The sequence below is a fragment of the Boleophthalmus pectinirostris genome, unplaced genomic scaffold (genome assembly GCF_026225935.1).
Source record: "Boleophthalmus pectinirostris isolate CB_2022bp ecotype Guang Dong unplaced genomic scaffold, ASM2622593v1 HiC_scaffold_22, whole genome shotgun sequence".
In the NCBI taxonomy this organism is placed as follows: Eukaryota; Metazoa; Chordata; class Actinopteri; order Gobiiformes; family Gobiidae; genus Boleophthalmus; species Boleophthalmus pectinirostris.
The window spans coordinates 35,235,199-35,254,251 of record NW_026571190.1 but is presented as its reverse complement, the minus strand read 5'-3'; the positions used below and the strand labels follow the sequence as shown (position 1 = coordinate 35,254,251).

General features: G+C 40.0%; 1 protein-coding gene across 1 annotated transcript in view; it reads left to right on the top strand.

Annotated features, from left to right (window-relative positions):
- inpp4b (inositol polyphosphate-4-phosphatase type II B) overlaps positions 1 to 19,053 on the top strand; it is a 718,149-nt gene that overhangs the window by 152,062 nt on the left and 547,034 nt on the right. The gene's annotated exons all lie outside the window — the stretch shown is intronic.

The window sequence follows — 19,053 nt, the reverse complement described above, 5'->3', positions numbered from 1 at the left end:
GACAGAGACAGTGACACACTTTGACTGAAAGGCTGGTGGTACAAATCCCACTCTGACCAGTGTGCCATTGTTATTGGGCAGGACGTCTTTCTTATGTGACTCTATACTTTGTGGGAGACGTTAGTGGTTCACTTGTAACTTTTGTTTAAAGGTTCTACATTACACAATATTGACTCTTCTGAGCTTTAAGCCATGTTATAATGGTAAAACATGGCAAAACATACCTGGGATTGGGAATTGTGTCGCCCTTCTGACGCGATCTGGACGATCCGGCTCCACCAGTCCTGGCTTCGGACTTTCATCCACTGCTCTTTGGATGTCTGAGCAGGATGCGGGAGTGGGCTGAGAGAGCAGAGAGCAGCCGTTGACTCAGTTTGTCTTCTTCCTCCCTTCGCCGACACGCTTCCCTTCTCCTCTTCTGCTGACAGACGTAAAGTGTGATGATAATTCTCAAGCTGCTGCTTAATTATTATCGGAACGACAGAGAAAAAATCTAATCTTTGGCTGCATTTCCTTGTGCCTTCACTGTGTCCACATGGTAATGAATAAACAGTCCACCATACACATACGTAGAACACCCCCAAACCGATGTCACTGCGAAGTATCAATACATCCACAGTTAAACAAAGTGAGAACACAGAATTTGAATATATTCTGCTAACTCTAGAGAAGCACTTAGGAACCAAGGAAGATAACTAAACTGTTCAAATACTTTTTAAAGCTACCTGCCTTTGAAAAGCCAGCAAGTGTTAGTAAAGTGTTTTGTTTTTTTTGTCCATAGTATTCACTTAAAGTATGCATGGGGACAGTGACAGTGGCTTAGGTGGGAGAGTGGTGGTCGTAGGCTGGTGGTACAAATCCCACTCTGACCACTGTGCCATTGTTACTGAGTCTTTCTCATGTGACTCTGTACTTTGTATATTAAACAAAACTGACTCTTCTGAGCTTTAAGTCATGTTATAATGGTAAAACATGGCAAAAAATACCTGGAGTTCGGAACTGGGTCACCCTTCTGACGCGATCCAAACGATCCGGCTCCACCAGTCCTGGCTTCGGACTTTCATCCACTGCTCTTTGGATTTGTGAGCAAGAGCAGCTGTTGACTCAGTTTGTCTTCTTCCTCCCTTCTCCTCCTCAGCCGACAGACGTAAAGCGCGATGAGACAGTTCCCGAGCTGCTGCTTCATTATCATCAAAACAACTGCAAAAAAAAGTTTGGATCATGTTTGTGTCGGTGGCGTAAAGACAAACCGCGATGACAAATAAGGCGGTAGCAGCTGAAGTGTGTGTTTTCTTCCGGTCGACGTAAATACGTTTGTGTCCCTGTCCAATCAGAACCCTTCCTGACCCCCAGACATTGATGGTGCTTTCTCAACTGGTTCACCTGTATTCAGCCTCACATTTTACTATGTGTCGTTTTATGTATTTTACCATGTGTGTGTGTGTGTGTGTCGGGCAGGTGTGGGTATGGGGTTGGTGGGTGGATGGAAATGTCAGATTGTTTTTAATCACTGTAAAGCACTTTGTGTTACAGTTTTGTATGAAAAGCGCTTTATAAATAAAGTTTGATTTGATTTGAATTAAATAAAGGTGATTTAACATGTTTTCCAAGTCAGAATTATTATTTCCATGTAAACTCGAAGGAGAATATTTAAATTCAGAACAATTCATTCGGAATTAAAAAAACATCATGTAAACGTTGCCACTGTTTTGATCGTAACTTAGATGTATTTCATATTAACTTTGCACTTTTAGTAGTTTTAGCCTTTATTTTTTTATCCTTTTTAGCCTTTATTTTGTATCGAATCGATTTGAAATATATCGTATTGAACTGTACCGAATCGAGAGCTCTCTGTATTGAGGTTTTCATCGTATCGGCAACTTCTCCATGATCCCCAGCCCTGCAGAGGAGCAGAGTTCAGGTCTGCAATTAAAAGTCCTGCGTGTTTAGGGGACAAGCATTGACAAGCTGAAGAATGTTGGAGAGAGGTGCACGTTCGAGTCTGCCTCTCCTCTCATCTCTCTGCTCAGTATTCTTTGGAGGCTAACCCCAAACTGAAGCTATTTGAAAGAAAGTGGTAGATTACGTTCTTCAATCTCACTTTGCTCAGATCTCGGAGAGGACGTACGAAGACGAAGAAGATATCTTGAGAGGGCAATTGTCTTTTTCCTCCCAGTGAGTACCACCATCGGGCTCAAATGTGTCTCTGTGATTTCTGGGAGTGTTTAGATTTGCTGCTCAGAATGGGAGTTTCTGATTTGACAGTGTAAAGTGCGTATGACAGGTTTTGATGCTTGATGAATTTTGAGTAATTTTAGTGGGATAATGCCTGCTGTAAATATACATTACAGTTTTACACCAAATAAGAAGCATTTTTTGATGAAAAGTAGAAAAATATGTTGAAAATTGCAGGAAATATTTCGTTATTACTGCCAAAACACTAGGGAGAATTCAAATCAAAATCAAATCAAATCAAACTTTATTTATAAAGCGCTTTTCATTCAAAACTGTAACACAAAGTGCTTTACAGTGATTAAAAACAGTCCCACATTTCCATCCACCCACCCACCAACCCAATACCCACAGCTGCTCAACTCCACACAACCAGACAACTCAAACACGCACACACACACACGCACTCACACACACAAACACACACAAACACCGTAAAATACATAAAACGACACAGTAAGATGTGAGGATGAATACAGGTGAAAAGTTCAAAGTGTGTCCAAAAGTTCGACACAATTTGCACAAGATGATTTCAACAACATATTTTTCTTATATTTCTTTTTATTAACTAATTTCTGTGACATTAGAGGTGTTTTGTCCCAGTGGTTGCTAGGTAACAGTTGTGACCAGCCAGGAAGTAGAATGTTAAATCGAAAAATGGCCAAACTCTGAAAACGAAATTGTATTTTTTGTCAAATCTGAAACATAATCTTAACTGTGTTTGTTAAAATCAGTAGTTAAACTTATCAGAGACACTTTAAAGGTGCACTGTGTAACCTTTCTAGATTGTATTCCACCACCGGCTTGTTTCCTTGGAGATATTATTGCTTTTGCTTTGCCGCACAATGTGGTGTAAAACTTATTTCCTTGAATCGACATTATATAGACATAAACGACACCACCAGGTCACATTACAGGTCAGATCTGTGCAAAGGCAAGCTCGCTAACAGCAGTAAGATGCCTGTAAGATACTTCTGAGCTACCCTTTTTGAGCTAATACTGATAGGAAGTTCCATTGTAGTATGAAAGGTACCAGACAAAGCAGTAACGTTTCTATGGAGACAAGCAAGTCATAGACCCACTACCAGCAAAGTTACATCCTGCACCTTTAATTAAATCCTGCTTGAAGCTTCACCCAACGTGTTTAGAGAAGTTTGTGCTAAATATGCAAACCATATTTTTCAGACTATAAGGCGCACTTAAAATTCTTTAATTTTTCTCAAAAATCAACAGTGCACCTTATAATTTGGTGCGCTTTATGTATTAATTCTGGTTGTGCTTATTTATGTGGTACACGAAGCTCAGAAATCTGTCAAAATGTTTTGGTACGACTTTGGTAAGCTACGAAACTGCACCGCTTGATGGATTGTCAGAGCATTAAAGGTTGTATGGAGGATTTTTGTTTTTTTGTTTCAAATTGTCAATGATAGCATTATAGAGGTGCAGTAGCCTTGTAATTATGATGACCAAAAAAAAGAGAATAAAAATTCATCAACTCTGGACGTGGTGGGGCTAAACATTTGCCAATAGATAACGACACTGCCTCGTTATCTGTTAGCTGACAGGCTGTCAATCAATCTCCCTACGTTTCTAGTGTAACTGACTTGCCTGCGCGCCGCCGGTACGTGGTTTACGTACGACTGTCACGCAGTCCACAGACGCATAGACGCTGTTTACTCCACCAACGCAACAGTTCTTAGTGGCTTTTTTTACCTATATCTTCCTCGCAGTTCGCACAAAGTTTATTGCAATGGCGACAAGAATCCAGGAGCAGTTCACCGCAAAAGAAAGTCAGTTTTTGAGGTCGCTGAAAGAAGAAGACAAGGGGAAAAGCAGCGAAGTCAAACTAAGGTGATTCTTGAAGATTCATTCCAGCGATGGCGCGACTGAAGCAGACGCAGGGTCTAAAGACTGACGCATTGGTCCACAAATTACTCCTGGACAGGAAACTTCTGCTTATTATGAAAACTTACTTTATTTCCAAGAGCTAGACAAACGTTTTTCAGGACACGAATGCGATATCCTATGTCTGAAAACGTAATTTTCAAGGCAAAGAAAGAGTCCACTTGCTGCTGCGTGTTGTAGTTGTAGCTAGTTCATTCGCACGGAATCTCCGCGCCCCTCTCTGCCCGTTCCGCTCTTCTCCCTGCTCCTCACGGAATCTCCACGCACCGCTCCCTCTCCTCTCCCCTCCTCTCTCCTCTCTCCCTGCTCCGCTCTCTCCTGCTCCTCACTTCTCGTCCGCGCACGAAATGTCCGCGCACCCGCTCCCCCCGCTCCTCACTTCTCCGCCTTGCCTAACCAACACTGTAGTTAGTTGTTTACAAGTCATGTGCAGCGCACCGGTTTCTGGCGTAAGGAGGAGGCGGGAGGAGGCGTTTCTACGTAGGAGCTGTAGGGGAGGGGGGTGGTTTCACGCATGCGCAACATTTGAAAAAGGACAAACAGTCGCTGGATTTCTCGTTCCTTGGAAAATCCTCTATACAACCTTTAAGGCGACTAGTCAGGAGCCTCGCGGAGACAGAATCTGACTGCATCAGCCACAAGAAGTAAGCTGTTTTTTTTCAGCGCTTATTGTTTATGCAAATGTGGTTTTAAGATTTGTTTCTGTAAAACGCAAACAAATGTGCACAAAGCTGCATTAAACACATCATTACTCAATGTATATTTGAGTCCTCCATGTAGGAAATAAAAAACAAACTTAAATTATCCATCCATTCACATTCATAATCCACATTCACCAAGACAGAGAGGCAAAGCCAGGCGAATTATGCCACAATCTGCCGATGTATCATGGATGTCTGGGCTAAGGGATCAATCTCAAGTGTCCGTTTGTTTCGCTTAATGCGCCTTATAATGCAGTGCCCCTTATGTATGAAAATAGACGAGAGAATTCAACATTATTGATATTGTGCCTTATAATCCGATGCATTTTATAGTCTGAAAAATACGGTAATTTAATTTCAAACAGTGTAGTGTAGAGCAGCACAATACTGTATATCGCAAAAGTATCAGTATCATGATACTAACTGACAAAATAATCAACATCTCAACATACTCGATATCGCAACAACACTGCAGTCTATCAAAAATCCACAGTTTTTTTGATTTTCATTATGATTCTCCAGCTCCAGCACAATGTTGGTGCAACTAATAGAATCAGAATTGTGATTCGTTCAAGTAATAGTAATAATAGTTCGAGTCTCCCTGCTCTTATAACTGCATACACCTGGAACAGGCTGCTTGTTTGTTCATTTATTAGTTTGTTCTTTAAAAGTCCTTTTGCTTGATGACTATTCTCAGAAAAATACTTGATTCTCTTTTTGGAAAGTGTTTATTATTTTGTTGCTACAGTATCAAGAACTGACTCACTTCGCTCTTTTGTTCACCAGTGAGGAGCTTTCGAAGACAACTTTTCTTATTAAGACTGAGTACTGAGTTAAAAAGTATATTAAAATATGACTATAATGTATCGGATATTGGAGTTCTTAAAGGCGTCGTGTGCAACTTTTCTGCATGGAGATGTTTTTACTTCGCCTAGAATGTTCCACAGTATAGATTAAACCTATTTATCATGAGGGAAACAAGCAGGTTACAGCACTACGCTCCATTACAGTTCAGATCTGTGGAGAGTCGCCCCTATCCACAGAAGGAATTGTTGTATTTTTTAGCAATTCATGCATCCTAAATGCATACTGGGAACGGGCCTACGAAAAAGTGAGCATTAAACTGCCATGTTTGATTTCCCAGTGGGATGCTTCTGTTGTCAAAGCCGATCTTTTCAAGTCTTTGAAACCATTTGGTTGTAATTGTGTGGTTGTTGGATGTCCTAACAGCGGAATACAGCTCGAGAAATGGGCTTCAGAAGTTTACGAACTCCATAACTGCAAAAGGGAATCACATCTGTGTGACTGCAAACTGTTTTCCTTCCCAACGGAATTGAAAAATAGTGAAAGGCGAAGGCGATAGTTCAGTATTGATACACAAGAAGGACGAAAAAGGTAACCTTTGGCAGCCTAAGAGTTTGCAGAGAACTTTTTATATGTGAGGTGCCTTCAAAGCAAGATCTCAATCCCTCGCTCAACCTTGGTTACAAATTTTTAAAAAAGCAAAAGGCACCAGTTGTTCACCAAGAAACACCTTCCACTGCAAAGCGACCAAGACGTGATGTTGCTGTAAAACCACAAGAACAAGAAAGTGCGAGCTCAGCCTGTTTGTCTTCTGTACCTCTCGCTTAACAAATGGGATTTTGCTTTGATGGCGCTCCACATACAAAATGTTCGCTGCAAACTTAAGATGATTTCTTTTTCGTTCTTCCTGTGTATCAATCCTGCCCATCGCCTTCACCTTTCACTATTTTTCAATTCCGTTGGGAAGGGAAACAGTTTCGGCGGAGCTTTGCAGTCACACAGATCGGATTCCCTTTTGCAGTTATGGAGTTCACAAATTTAAGAAGCCCATTTTCTGCTGTTAGGATCCAACAACCACACAATTACGATGTCTGAATCCCAAAACTAAAATATGACAAGATCAGAACCAGAAACAAAAACGATACAGCTCAAAAGACTTGAAAAGATCAGCTTTGACAAAAGACGCATCCCACTGGGGAATCAAACATGGCGGTTATGACTTTCACTTTTTCTGAGGACCCTTCCCAGTATGCATTGCGCAATGACCGGAAGTCTGAAATTCGGGATGCATGTATAGAAACACCTATAATGACTAAACACTAGATGGAAATGTTTAATGTCAATAACAATCATTAACATGTCCATGGACACACCACCAGAAGTGTTATGCAGTGCACCTTTATGTCATATTGCGTATCGGAAAACTTCACAATATCATTCAGCTCTACTGCGGTGTAATTAATTTTGAATAATCAAGGACATTGCAAAGTATATATGTTTTTCTGAGTCTAATGGAGTGTTATTTTACACAGCATCCATTTTTTATTATTGATTCATAAATAAACTCTGAAGCTAAAGTGTTATGTTGTGAAAGCAGCAATAATGTGTGAGTATATTCAAACACATTCCAATATTTATGCTGAAAAATGATATCTCTCATACTTTTTGTACAGATTCGTATGAGTCTGATCCCCACGCTCGCCGGAAGACGTCTGGAAACATGAGGATAACGACTTCTGGTGTAGTTCCCGACACTGGGCATGTGATAAAACTGTAGATTCATTCAGCAGCGTCTTCACAACCTGTCAAACGTGACTCTAATCGCAGCTTCGATGTCACTTAAGAGACATTTGCTTGTAACTGTTGATCTGCCGAACATAACGGAAGACAACAATGACGTCTTTTTTTTTCATGTATTTTATTAAAGGTTGTATGGAGGATTTTTTTTGTTTCAAGTTGTCAATGATAGCATTATAGAGGTGCAGTAGCCTTGTAATTATGATGACCAAAAAAAAGAGAATAAAAATTCATCAACTCTGGACGTGGTGGGGCTAAACATTTGCCAATAGATAACGACACTGCCTCGTTATCTGTTAGCTGACAGGCTGTCAATCAAACTCCCTACGTTTCTAGCATAACTGACTTGCCTGCGCGCCGCCGGTACGTGGTTTACGTACGACTGTCACGCAGTCCACAGACGCAAGACGCACAGACGCTGTTTACTCCACCAACGCAACAGTTCTTAGCGGCTTTTTTTGACCTATATCTTCCTCGCAGTTTGCACAAAGTTTGTTGCAATGGCGACAAGAATCCAGGAGCAGTTCGCCGCAAAAGAAAGTCCGTTTTTGAGGTCGCTGAAAGAAGAAGACAAGGGGAAAAGCAGCGAAGCCAAACTAAGGTGATTCTTGAAGATTCATTCCAGCGATGGCGCGACTGAAGCAGACGCAGGGTCTAAAGACTGACGCATTGGTCGCCAAATTACTCCTGGACAGGTCACTTCTGCTTATTATGAAAACGTACTTTATTTCCAAGAGCTAGTCAAACGTTTTTCAGGACACAAAAGCGATATCCTATGTCTGAAAACGTAATTTTCAAGGCAAAGAAAGAGTCCGCTTGCTGCTGCGTGTTGTAGCTAGTTCATTCGCACTGAATCTCCGCGCACTCTTCTCTGCTCCCCTTTCCTGCTCCTCTCCCCGCTGCCCGATCCGCTCTTCCCCCTGCTCCTCACTTCTCCGGGCACGGAATCTCCGCGCACCGCTCCCCTCTCCTCTCTCCTCTCTCCTCTCTCCTCTCTCCTCTCTCCCTGCTCCGCTCTTCTCCCTGCTCCTCACTTCTCGTCCGCGAACGAAATGTCCGCACACCCGCTCCCCCCGCTCCTCACTTCTCCGTCTTGCCTAACCAACACTGTAGTTAGTTGTTTACAAGTCATGTGCAGCTCACCGGCTGTAAACAAACCTGTTTCTGGCGTAAAGAGGAGGCGGGAGGAGGCGTTTCTACGTAGGAGCTGTAGGGGAGGGGGGGGGTTTCACGCATGCGCAACATTTGAAAAAGGACAAACAGTCGCTGGATTTCTCGTTCCTTGGAAAATCCTCTATACAACCTTTAAATTAGACAAATTGTAATGCACAAATGACGACTGAAGATGAAGAAAACCGGACCATTTTCTCAGTTTTCTCAGTTACTACCACCGGAAGTCAACCTCCGCGTGTTTCCAAACGTCTTCTGGGTTTGTGACGTACAATTTACAATTAAAATCATGTCTATCTCACCTCAGATGAAGCTTAGATGTTTTTCAGACCTTTGTTCCTCTTTTTTCCCTCTCTTGAGCAACCATATTTATTTTGATATGGACAGACTTTACTTGTCCCTGATTGGCTAATCCACCGTTAAACATGCTCATCTGAAAACAGCAAGATTCAACGGTGACCAAACTCGCATCTTCGTAAACTATAGCAGAAGTGTGTATAGGTCCTGTTCACGCTTACCGGAAGACTTCTTGAAACATGTAGATAACAATGCCCGTGTGATAAAACCATGGATTCTTTGGATGTTTTTTTTTAAATTAAATTAGACAATTTATAATACACAAATTAACAGGCAATTTATAAAAGGAAAAAAGAAAGAATACAATGACATCTAGATGAAGAAAACCAGGCCATTTTCTCAGTTTTTCCAGGTTTTGTTAGACTTACTACCGCCGGAAATCATCCTCCGCTTGTTTCCAAATGTGTTCAGTTTTGTGACGCAAGTGTGAATAGAGCCTTTTGTGTCTCAAGTCGAGCCAAACGTGATCGTCCAATCAACTTTTAGCTATTTTCAGTGACACATGTTGAACACAGGCGCTCATTACTCACTTATGATTTACAATTAAAATTGTGTCTGTCTCACCTCAGATGAAGTTTAATCCGGGTGTAGACTGTGTGAGTTTTGCCCCTTTTTGAGCCGATTTTTCACTCGCGCAACTGTTTGGGATCGGGCTGAGTTTTGGTTTAATCGTGTGTCGTGCTTCGTGTAGTAAACATGGGGTAATGAGAACCACTTTATACCTCACGACCATCTCATGATCAGCAATCGTAGGTCACAAGATTATCAAACCTGTTTGAAATCCAGTCGCCTCTCATGAGGGTTTTGCTCTGTTGACATTTTGTTGTGACATTTTCTTTCTTTCTTTTTTCCTCTCTTGAGCAGCCATATTTGTTTTGATCCAGAAAGACAACAAACAACAACAACAAATGACAAAACCAGGACATTTTCTCAGTTTTCTCCGATTTTGTTAGACTTAGTACTGCTGGAAGTCATCCTCCGCATGTTTCCAAATGGCTTCTGCTTTTATGACATAAGCGTGAATAAAGCCTGTCATGTTTCAAGTCTGACCAAACGTGATCAACAATCGATCGAGTTTAGTGAGTTTAGTGCTTTGCTCATTGATTCTGCAGAAATCTATGATGCGTTTCAGACCTCTGTGACATTTTTTTTCCTTTCTTTTTTTCCTCTTGGTCAACCATATTTGTTTTGAGGTGGACAGACCTTGCGTGTCCGTGATTGGCTAATCCACCCGTCAATCACGCTGAAAACATCTGAAAACAGAGAGAGATTCAGGGGTGACCAGACTCACATCTTCGTAAAACTATAGCAGAAGTGTGTATAGGTCCTGTTCACACTTTTTAAATTTTTTTTTATTAAGTTAGACAAATTATGATACACAAATTTTAAAAGGAAAAAAGAAAGAATACAATGACATCTAGATGAAGAAATACAGGCCATTTTCTCAGTTTTCCCATATTTTTGTCAGCATTATTATCGCCAGCAGAGCCCAAAGGAAGTCCTCATCCACATGTTTCCAAACGTCTTCCAGCTCATTGTGGATCCCAGGCAACTCTTTACTATGGACGGAGTGACTTGCTTTAGCGCTGCAACGCAATATTACAGTTTGTACCTACGGATTCAGCTTATAAAATACACTAAAACGTGCTCATTATGTAAATCTGTTCTCATTCTACGACGGCACAGCTGACCTCGGTGCGTCTTAAGTTCACGACCAAGAGTGGGGTGAATCGTTAATATCATTTAAATTTCCCGTTCGTAACTTTAGCTGGAGCAATGCGAGGTTTCGAGGTCACGGTATTGCGAATGAAACCTTGAATATTTTAGATCCTTCTCTTCCATTTGCGCTCTGTTGCCTCGTGCTATTACTCAACCAGATTCTGTCATTATCTGATTGAAATTTCACACTGCCAGAATATCTTAGTTTGACATACTGCAGATCCACGGGGGTAAAAATAGCTCGCGAGTCAGAGTTATTCGCTGGAAAATTTCAATCTGCAAAAAAAAATACGGAGAAATCATTTTTTGTTTGCGGATATCAAAGAGACTGAGATGATTTTTCTGTGCACGGGCTAATTAAACTCCCGAATGGGTTCAGTATTGACAAATCCACCATTGCACCATCGCGCTCCACTTTTAACGGCACTTAGATATTAAAATATTGATTCTCCACCCTGAATCATATCGTATCCTTTGTTGTTCCACCTGGTAACTTACCTCATAATTTACCAGGGCTATGGATTTTGTGCTCAAAGCCCGCACGTGTCCTTATGTTAATGTATACGGCGCAAAAACGAGATAAGAACGATCGGTGATTATGTTTGGGGGCGCTGACATTAAGACAAAGAAAGCCGCGTCAGTTAGGAAGTGCATATCCGCAATTTTACACCGGATGTTCTCAAAAGATCTACCCAAAGATGAGCTTAAAGGTGCGCTGTGTAGCTTTTTCATTGGGGGTCCATCACCTGCTTGTTTCTATGGATATGTCATTGCTCTGCCTGGAATGTTCCACAGTGTGACATTAAACGTTTTTTTTAATCACAGGTGGTTTTATAGCTCAACTAGAAAAGCACTCAGAGAGCGCAGACCTCCGCCAAGGACTACCCCCATTTTTTATATAAATTGCGATAAAATCAGTCTTCTGGATCAGATCCGGATCAGCCTTTGGAATATGAAAGAGGATCCCATTGTCCATCCCTGAGTCAAATTTCATGGGGGTTGGTCAATAATTAACTGAGATATTGAGAAACTAACTTTTTGGCCCCATTTACCACAATGTTAACTAAAATTTCAAAGTGATCCAGAATCCAGGATTTCTTCCGGAAAATGAAATCAGTTCTTCCTTTTCACATTTCCAACAAATCCTGAAAATTTCATCAAAATCGGTCCATAACTTTTTGAGTTATGTTGCTAACAGACAAACAAACAAACAAACAAACAAACAAACAAACAAACAACAAACAGACAAACGCCGGCAAAAACATAACCTCCTTGGCGGAGGTAAAAATACAGAGAAATACAGGCATTTTGACTGTGAGCGGGGTCGCCTCTCCACAGATCTGACCTGTAGCTTGGTCTGGTTTGGTCTCCATGAAGGTTTAATGTGGGGCGGCTCAGTTGGTAGATTGTTTGTCCACTGAAGGTTGGCAGTTCCAATCTCGCTCTTGACATAAACATCATTGGTTGAGCGTCCTGATCCACTGACCCACAGGTTGGTGGTGTGATTCCAGCTCCATGATTCCAGTGTTGTGTTCTTGGGCAAGACACTTAACCCCCCTCATCTTTGAGTAGCCAGGCTGGCACCACCTAGTGCCTCCGCTCAGTGTCATTTCTCTCCTTCAACTAGGTCAGAAATCAAAATACGGTTCACAAAAACGCCGGAAGTTTGAGTTCAGGCAAGGGGCAATCAGAGAAGAGCCATACATTCTGTGTTGGCAACGATTCCCGAGATTGAGGATTTAAAGCCGGAATAAAGAGAATGTTTGGTGAATTTTATCAAGGGAAAAGACGTTATTGCACTTCTTCCTACGAGATTTGTGAAAAACTTAATATACTAGTTAGCCCCGTTAGTGGTGCATTACATACATCACATCCAAATAGCAGCGATTGGTTAAATGAAAAAAAGTACCCGACTATCGTTGAGCGAACGAATCCTAATGCTGTGAGGTCAGACGGTTTCCACGAAGTGAAACCGGCTGATGAATCAGGCTAGTCTTTGAGTGCCTTGAAGGTGGAAAAGCGCTGTACCTTTTACTATTAATGCCATACTGTGAAACATTCAAGACAACGGAATTACATCTCCAAGGAGAGAAGCATTTGACGAACCCTCCATAAGAAAAGTTACAAAATACACCTTTGATAGATCGAAGAGGCAGCATCTCACCAATTTCATTCATTTCATATTCACAAAATTGACTCATATGAGCTTTAAATCATGTTATAAAGCTGTTACCTCATCAAAAACAGACCTGGAGCTGTGTTGTATTCCGTTCACACGTTTGAGTAATCTTTTATTATCAGTCTATCCACATTTCCAAAACTCAAAATGCTCTCTTGCACCTTGTGATGTCATGAAGTCGTAGTTTTCGCATTTCCTTTTACCTTTATTCAGCAGAAATAGGCAATTCTAGCACTGAAATTATCAAAATTTTAGTGAATACGTATGGTCATGGACACACGACATCACAAGGTGGAACAGAGTGAGTGTTTTACGTTTGAGGAAACTTTCTAAATGCTTAAATATGCAGAGTAGATGAGGAAACTACATTATAACATAGATCAAAGTGTGTATTGCGTATAATGTATACATTTCTAAGCGTTAAATCGAGATAAGAATGACAGTGATTATGCCTGGACTCCAACATTAAGTCAAAGCCAATTAGGAATGCCCACAATTTTACACCGTATGTTCTTACAAGACTTAGTCAGAGATTAGCTTAATACATCTAAGAGGCACTATCACCGATTTCATATTCACAAAGTTGACTCATGAGCTTTTAACCATGTTATAATGTTACCTCATCAAAAACAGACCTGGAGTTGTGTTTTATTCCATTCACACATTTGAGTAATCTTTTATTATCAGTCTCCAAAGATCAAAGTGCTCTGTTGCACCTTGTGATATCATGAAGTTGTAGTTTCCATGTTAATCTTTTACCTTTTGTTTACTAGAGATTCACAATTACAGGGCTTGAAATGATCCAAATTCTGGACATCACAAGGTGTTTTTCTGTTTGAGGGAACTTTCTAAATGCTTAAATATGCAGAGTAGATGAGGAAACTACATTATAACATAGATCAAATTGTGTATTGCGTATAATTTATACATTTCTAAGTGCAAAATCGAGATAAGAATGACAGTAATTACGCCTGGGCACCAGCATTAAGTCAAAGGAAGTTATGCCAATTACGAAGTCCATGTCTGCAATTTTACACCGTATGTTCTTACAAGACATAACCAGAGATTAGTTTAATACATCTAAGAAGCACTATCACCGATTTTATATTCCTGTTCACACATCCGCTCGTGTTTTTATGTAACTTCAAAGTTGTCCTTGATGAAAACAGAGAAATGAACAAACCAAAAAAAAAGAAAAAGTGGTGGGCCTGAATGAACATGAATCATTTATTGTTGAATTGTGTAAGAACAAAGTATTTTATCTGAGGTCTCTTCACAGCAAAACAGAGATACTGTCATAACATGAACTTAAAGGTGCACTGTGTAACTTTAGTGATGGAGGGTTGTCTCAGTGGAGATGTTATTGCTTTGCCTGGTATGTTCCACAGTATGACATTAAGCATATCTATTTCCATGGCAATGGGCAAGTGACGCCACCAGGCCAAGTTACAAGTAAGGCCGCATCCACACTAGTACGTATTCGAGTCGTTTTCAGTGTGGATGCAGTGTTCGTCCACACTAATCCGATGGAAAACGGCTCCAGAGATGAAATGGATCTGATCCGGCACTGTGTGGACGCCTGAAAACGCTGATACACTGATGTAGGTCTATGCGTCGCGAAGCAATTCACCGCTAAAATGCTAAGAGGCTTGAATATATGTCCATTCATACATACGGTCTGTGCGTACGACATGCAGACGTATAATCTCTGAAAAGTTTAACATGAACCATCTCCAATGTGATAGAAACACTGAACAGACTCACCATCAGCAGAACACCCCTCTGTCACAGAAAGAACACTCATATTCCACTGAGTCATGTCCTTTAGTCCGACCGGGTCCAGGGTGGCTTCAGATTTTTGTGTTTTTAAGCTTCAGAAACACTGTCACCGTCTAAACGAAAGGCACTTCTTATAAAATATTTTTGTCGTTTTTACCTGAAAGCTTTCTCGTGGAAACAGGCCCTAAGAAAATTTTATCATGACTTGAGTAAATTTAACTTGCAAAGTAAAATTATCTACCACTTTAGACTTAGAAATACATTTTGCTACATTTAAAATAAGAAAAGCAAGAATTTTTGCACTTAAAATAAGAAACAAAATCAAATGTTCCTTGAATTAAGAAACTTCACACTCCACACCCCATTCCATTGGTAGATAATTTTACTTGAATCTACTCAAATAAAGTAAAACGTTCTTAATTTAAGTCATTTTAACTTACCGAGATACTGTTTTTTTTCAGAGTAAGATTTAAAAGAGGTGCATACGACCTGCAGACGTATAATCTCTGAAAAGCTTAACATGAACTATTTTCAACGCGATAGAAGCACAGAACAGACTCACCATCAGCAGAACACCCCTCTGTCACAGAAAGAACACTCATATTCCACTGAGTCGTGTCCTTTAGTCCGACAGAAGCTGAACCGTATCAGCGCACAATAGCGAGCTGTTTTTAGAGCGCTCAGTTTATGCAACTTAGCCATGCAGTTTTAAGTTTCATTTCTGTAAAACATAAAACAAATCCGCTCAAAGCCGTGTGGACAGGGAAGGATTGCGGACACAGAAACGACGTGTGTGGACGCGAATCATTTCCGATACGGTGATACGGTGATTCGTTTCGGTGTAAACGTAACCTAAGATTTGTGGAGATGTGAATGCCTGTTTTTCATTGAACTTACAAGCAATAAAAACACCTGTAAGTTTAATGTCACACTGTGGAACATTCAAGCAGTGTCATCTCAATTAGGGCTGTGCAAAAATACTGAAATATCGATATATCGTATTGTTTAATGTGATGATACAGTGAGTTTTTTTTTTTTTGTATATTTTCATGATTTTGTATATTGTATATCCTGAACATGCCAAAGATCAGCGGGAAGCTCAGAGGGGGCAGAGACTTTGCGGTGGCTGCACCAAAACTGTGGAATGAGCTGCTTTTACACAGACCAGCCTCTTCTGTACCTGTTTTTAAATCTCTTCTTAAAACGCACTTGTTCACTTCGGCCTTTGACACAGTTTTAGATGTTGACATTTTAGTAGTTGTTTTTAATCATATGTTGTTTTATTGTTTTTCTTTAATTACCTTCTGTAGCACTTTGGTCAACCTGGGTTGTTTTTGAAGTGTGTTATTAATAAAGTTGCAGTTGCATTTTACTAAATAATTTTGTTTACAGCACTACAGTTTTGTTTCTTGTTCGAAGGAAAGAAACTCATTTATGCGACACATTTGACATTTTCACTGTTTTGATGATTAAAATGTTTGCGTTTCATATGAACTTTGCACAAGGCGTGATTTAACAAACACTTTTAGTATCACAGCCACGATTTAGACTTTTTTATTGAACCATATTGAACTGTTTTGTTTTTATCATATTGAATCATAAGTGCACTGTATCGAGATACGTTTTGATGATTAAAATGGGTATGAAACACTTTGCACAAGAAGTGGTTTAACAAAGTCTTTTAGTATCACAGTCCTGATTTCACCTTTATGTTTTATTGAACTGTATCGATTTTATTTGAATATATATTGTAATGAATCATATCGAATCATAAGCTCACTGTATCGACATATGTATCGTATCGTGGCCTATGTATCGAGTATCGATGTACTTCTGAATGATACCTAGTAGGGGTGTAAGAAAAAATCAATTCACTGATATATCATGATAGCTGATTACACAATTCTCAAATCGATTCAAAATGGATCCAAATTGATTTTTAAAATAATATTTTTCACAAAGATTCATTAGTTAAATTCACTGTTCTCACGATAAAAAATAAACAAACTATACAAACTATATAAACTGTGTTCGCTTGAAGGTGTAGTTGACTGTATAATTACAAATAATTATCGATAAATCACAATATCTCATCCATTGTTTTAGTTGTTTATCGTATCGTCAGACTCAAGGCAGTGCACACTCTAAATACTCAGCCCTAATCTCCATGGAGACAAGGACAGTGCACCTTTAAATCTCATTGTATAGTAGCGTTCCAGACCTACACATGCATCATGAATTTTGGACTTCTGGTCATCGCGCAATGCATACTGGGAAGGATTTTCTGAAAAAGTGAGCATCAACCGCCATGTTTGTTTTCCCAGTGGGATGCGTCTATTGACAAAGCCGATCTTTTCTGGTCTTTTGAACCATATCGCTTCTGTTTCTGGTTCTGATATTGTCATATTTTAGTTTTGAGATTCGGACATTGTAATTGTGTGGTTGTTGGATCCTAACAGCGGAAAATGGCTCGAAAAACGGGCTTTGGAAGTTAGCGAACTCCATAAATGCAAAAGGGAATCAGATGTGTGTGACTGCAAACCTCTGTTCAAACTGTTTCCCTTCCCAACGGAATTGAAAAATAGCGAAAGGCGAAGGCGATGGGCAGGATTGATCCATGGGAAGGACGAAAATGGAAACCTTTGCTTAAATCATCCCGAGTTTGCGGCGAAAATTTTGTATGTGGAGCGCCGACAAAGCGAGATCCCGTTTGTTAAGCGAGACGTACAACATCACGTCTTGGCGTCTTTGCAGTGGAAGGTGCTCTTTGGCGAACAGCTGGTGCCTTTTGCTTTGGCGTTGAGTTTTTAAATTCGTAACCAAGGTTGAGCGCTCCAGATACAAAATGTTCACTGCAAACTCGGGATGATTTCTTAGGCAGTCAAAGGTTTCCATTTTCGTTCTTCCTGTGGATCAGTCCTGCCCATCGCCTTCGCCTTTCGCTATTTTTCAATTCCGTTGGGAAGGGAAACAGTTTGAAGGTTTGCAGTCACACACATCTGATTCCCTTTTGCAGTTATGGAGTTTGCAAACATCCGAAGCCCATTTCTCGCTGTTAGGATCCAACAGCCACACAATTACGATGTCCGAATCCCAAAACTAAAATATTTTCATGATTTTGTATATTGTATATTGTGAGTGTGCCAAAGAGCAGCCGGAAGCTCAGAGGGGGCAGAGCCTTTGTAGTTGTTTCACCAAAACTGTGGAATGAGCTGCCTTTGTACATTAAACCGGCCTCTTCTGTACCTGTTTTTAAATCTCTTCTTAAACGCACTTGTTCACTTCGGCCTTTGACCCAGTTTGAGATGTTGACATTTTATTAGTTGTTTTTAATCATATGTTGTTTTATTGTTTTTCTTTAATTACCTTCTGTAGCACTTTGGTCAACCTGGGTTGTTTTTGAAGTGTGTTATTAATAAAGTTGCAGTTGCATTTTACTAAATTATTTTGTTTACAGCACTACAGTTTTGTTTCTTGTTCGAAGGAAAGAAACTCATTTATGCGACACATTTGACATTTTCATATGAACTTTGCACAAGAACTGGTTTAACAAAGACTTTTAGTATCACAGCCATGATTTAGCCTTTTTTTATTGAACCATATTGAACTGTTTTGAAATATATCAAATTGAATCATAAGTGCAGTGTATCGAGATATGTTTTGCTGATTAAAATTGGTACAAAACACTTTGCACAAGAAGTGGTTTAACAAAGTCTTTTAACCTCACAGTCATGATTTCACCTTTATTTTTTATTGAACCGTATCGAATTGATGTTCGCTGCAAACTCAAGATGATTTTTTAGGCAGTCAAAGATTTCCTTTTTGGTGCTTCCTGTGTATCAATTCTGCCCATCGCCTTCGCCTTTCACTATTTTTCAAGTCCGTTGGGAAGGGAAACAGTTTGAACGGAGGTTTGCAGTCACACACATCTGATTCCCTTTTGCATTTATGGAGTTCGCAAACTTCCGAAGCCCATTTCTCGACTCGATTTCCACTGTTAGGACATCCAACAACCACACAATTATGGTTCGAATCCCATAACTAAAATATTTGCATGATTTTGTATATTGTATATTGTGAGTGTGCCAAAGAGCAGCCGGAAGCTCAGAGGGGGCAGAGACTTTGTAGTTGTTTCACCAAAACTGTGGAATGAGCTGCTTTTGCACATTAAACCGGCCTCTTCTGTACCTGTTTTTAAATCTCTTCTTAAACGCACTTGTTCACTTCGGCCTTTGACACAGTTTGATATGTTGACATTTGATTAGATTGTTTTTTATTAGATTGTGTTTTTAGTTATATGTTGTTTTATTGTTTTTATTTAATCACATTCTGTAGCACTTTGGTCAATCTGTGTTGTTTTTAAAGTGCATTATTAATAAAGTTGCAGCTGCATTTTACAAAATTATTTAG